The following is a 3,952-nucleotide window of genomic DNA, read 5'->3' on the forward strand; positions in this document are numbered from 1 at the left end:
AAAAAAAAAAAACACACACACAAAACAACCCACAGAAATTCTTCTTTAGGAACTTCTCTTGCTGTTCAGCTTTCACCAACCACAATACTTGCAGTACTTAATGATCTATATACACAAACAGCCAGGATTCTCCCCTTCATCTTACTTCCAACTACAGTATCCTCCTCAGGAACAAATAAGACCAGGACAGGCTCCTTTCACACTATATGGTGTAACTAGGCCACAACAAGCACCCTCCTCACCCAGAGGGGATGAAGCCAAAAATCAAGCTACCATCTCCTGAGTAGCCTTGAAGGGGGCAGGCAGAAAGCAGTCTGTGTAAATTGTCATGCCTAACTGCAGCCTAATCTCAGCTGCCTTCTTTATCAAGAGTATGCAGGTACTCCACAGCACACATCCCGTGCTCCCAGGGGAGCAGCACGCACAGGAAATCCAGCCTTCCAGGAACCTGCTGACACCATGGCCCCTCCCCACACTGCTGTCCAGAAAGGGTGGACTCCTCTTTCCTGTACAAAGCTCTACATAACTTTTAGACAAACTACTTTTCAGGCACTTAGGCAATGAGTCTCACCAATCAGAGCTAGTGATCTAAGTCTTCCTTTATGGGGGCAGGGAATGAGAGGGTCCAGACTCTGAGGAAGGCTAGGTGCTAAGCTTTAAAATGGTAGAATTGAATCCCACTCTTAATAAATGTCTTCTCTAAAAGTGACTGGATTTTATTGACACCAATACAGTCTCCTCTTAACATTATTTCAGAATATGACACTTCCCTCCTGAACTCTGCAGAAGCTATTAATCTGTGAGGTCACAACTCACCTCCGGGCTCTGTTTTTCCTTTCATCCTTGCACTCAACTGGCAAAATAGATAAGGAAAGTTACACTATCTGTAAGTTAGATCTCATCCTGTGCGACAACTGTCTGGGAATGCGGTATTTAAGAATATAATCAACTTCAACCTCCAGAGTTAATGCCATTTGATAATAAAATACAGAAAACTAAGTTAGACTTTAAATTTTTATATATATATATATATATACACACACACACACAAAGATTGCATACCTGATTTTGTCCTTTGTGCTGAAGGCCTAACCTGAATGTAAGCTAACACAACTTCCTAAAGGAAGAGAATGACATTTGAATCAGGCATTATGTACAGGAATAATTACTATCATCTAATGACAATTTTAATTCCTTCTGTGAAATTTTTTACCTAAGACTGCTAGAGCAAAGAATTTAACTGATGTGTCCTCAGATAAAACATACCAATCTGCTCATTTCTACACAAGCAAATATAAAATAAAAGTAACCCATTAGCATGTTGAGAGGTGAGTGAAGGTATGTAGGTGTTACAGAGGATAGGGGAGGAGACATGTATGCTTGATCTTAGAAACAAGTACTTGAAAATACTCCCCCTCTTACTTTGCTAGGCTATCACGCCAGTTATAAATTTTTTTTGATATGCATTAGGGGAAAGAGTCCTACATAAAGCTTTCTAACAGTGATGTGATTCTACCCTACTACTAATGGAAGGGTCTAGCTAACGGCTTTAATAACAAAGCTTGATGCTCCACTTAAGACCAGAGCTGAAGTTCATCAGAATTTCAGGATTAATGGTACTTTCCCCTCAGCATTTTCAGCTATCCAGGCTGTGGAGAAGAAAACACAGCTTAAGCCTTTTCCTGTAACTGTCACATCTAGTCGAAAAAACATTAAAGACTGCAGAGCAATATAACTACAGGTTCAATATACTATTTCAGAGAGGCATATGCATTCTCTCAATAACTGCATGGAAAAAAAAAAGTTAGATGCAAGACAAAAAAGACACAACCCTACAAGAAGAGTCGCTTCACTTTTGCTGATAAATGTATTCTTGCAAAGCAGTAATACCTACAAGGGATTTGACAGACAGCAAAAGGAAAAAATGGGGCACAAGCAGCAATGTAAAGGCAACCATGGCAGTCTTAGATCCAACAGTGGGGACTTTAACACTATTGACACTGGTCAGTCAAAACAGCATCAGCAAGGGTGAAACATTTTTGAAGAGGTTTCCTTTGTGCAAGGATACAGCTTTGTTCTGTGCTCTAGCCAAGTTTAATTAAATGAATTCATGTTATAGACTGCCTCATGTAGGATTTACACCTATTAGTCTCTTCCAGTTCTCTTTTGCCATATAAGATATGATGATAATAATAATATAGAGTTGATTACGGGCAGGGGGTTGTTGTTTTGTGATTTTTCGAGCAGCGGGCAACATTCACTTGTTTACTGGGCTGCCTCAAAACAACTATCATTTCACAATAGATTTTTTTTTTTTCTTTTTATATAAGACGACTAAAAAAGGCTCTACAGACACACAGACACACACACACAGAATGAATTTTAGCAGTGATGTAGATCTCCTCTGTTCCTTAGACTTTGCTCCTTCAATCTGCAAGCTGACTACAGTTTTGTTTTGATTTTTTTTTTTAAAGGGGGGGGAGCAGGGGGCAGAGTAACTTCACAATAATCTTGAAGAAAGCTTTGTTGTATACAGCATCAAAGACATTTTGAAAATGCTACCTAGACTTCATGACGATAGACATCATAATTAGTCTTTTATTCTGACAATACAGTTAAACCTAACGTCATCCTTTCCTACCAATCACAGAATCCAGTAACTTGTAGACCCAGAGATCTAACCAGTTAAGGTATGACTTCTAATACAGAGCTCCCTAGAAGCATGAAGCAATCATCGTTGATTAGAGAAGTATAAAGATATAAAACTTTGCTATGAAGTGACAGACTAGCCTGAAGTTAGGTAACTTTGCTGTAGTAACATTCTGACAGACTGTTAATCACAACACACATCCGTTCTTCCAGTTCAATTTACAACTGAAAGTAAACCAGTCTCCTTTATAGGGGAGCAAGTGACAGCTTATATACAGGAAATAGAACCCAATTCCAAACATTGGATGTAAAACTTACTACTTTTTGCTTTATCTAGTGCATCTTCATTACTATGGAAGAACTTACACACTTGTAGAACTTTGTATCCTTGAAAATCTACATGAAACGGATATAATACATTAAATTCAGCACTTCATTTTTTGTTCAAGAAAAGCACAGTATAGTGACAGCATCCTAATTACTTCACTTAACCATGTTGGGAATATTTCTACCTAGAACTTGTAGACATCAAGATTTTTTTTCTGAACTACTGAACAACTTCTAAACTTAAGAACAAAATGCTAGCCTGTCAAAGATTATTTTTGCTCGTTTGATATCCAGTGAATTTAATATTCTGTGGAAGCTTTTGGCCTGCTAGAGAAACAAAAACTATTCAGGCAAACCCGCATTATCTCCGGATTGCCACAGCCTTTCCTTATTTGGCTAACATTTTGAGATTCCAATCAGACTGCTATGAAGTTCAACATGCACAAAGCATCCATTTTGAGGAAACTTCACAGCCAGTTTCCTTTCCATTCCCCCCTGCCCCAAATGAAAGTTACTTCTCAGTACCAAAAAAAAAAAACCAAAAAAAAACACACACACAAGAACAAAGCAATACGGATTCATTTTTACAGTTCACCACCACAAAAAAGAAAACTGTAAAAGCGCTGCTCCCCTTAAAGTTCAGCTTTCACACTGCGGCAGAAGCCATCACCAAAGAAAGAAACCAGGCTGTTATTGATACATGTTCCTATATTAGGAACAAAACACTGGTTCCCCTTAGAAACCAGGGAGAAATAAGCGATCCGCCTTTTCGCGCACAGAAGAGCGGGTTTCATCAGCTACACGGCAGCACGACTTGCAGGAAGGGAGGAATCAGGAAACTGCTCCCGAAATCCCAGGGCAGAGGCAGCGCGGGGAAGCGCCCCCTCACCTGCCGGACACCACCCGCCCCCGTCGCCCTCCGCGGGCCACCTGACCCCCCGCGGGGACACCGCGGGGCCGGGCCCGCGCCCCCGCC

The 3,952-nt window shown here is 40.4% G+C and overlaps 1 protein-coding gene across 8 annotated transcripts in view; it reads right to left on the reverse strand.

Moving 5' to 3' along the window:
* PPP1R12A (protein phosphatase 1 regulatory subunit 12A) overlaps window positions 1-3,952 on the reverse strand; it is a 128,656-nt gene that overhangs the window by 123,949 nt on the left and 755 nt on the right. Inside the window, exon 1 of one of the 8 annotated variants that reach the window (XM_026060189.1) lies at window positions 1,063-1,106. The exons of the other annotated variants lie outside the window; for them this stretch is intronic. The gene's annotated coding sequence lies outside the window, so the exon portion shown is untranslated. Of the gene's footprint in view, window positions 1-1,062; window positions 1,107-3,952 lie in introns of those variants that run through there. 8 annotated transcript variants of the gene reach the window in all.

Source organism: Apteryx rowi, unplaced genomic scaffold (genome assembly GCF_003343035.1).
Source record: "Apteryx rowi isolate R43461 unplaced genomic scaffold, aptRow1 scaffold_166, whole genome shotgun sequence".
Taxonomy (NCBI): Eukaryota; Metazoa; Chordata; class Aves; order Apterygiformes; family Apterygidae; genus Apteryx; species Apteryx rowi.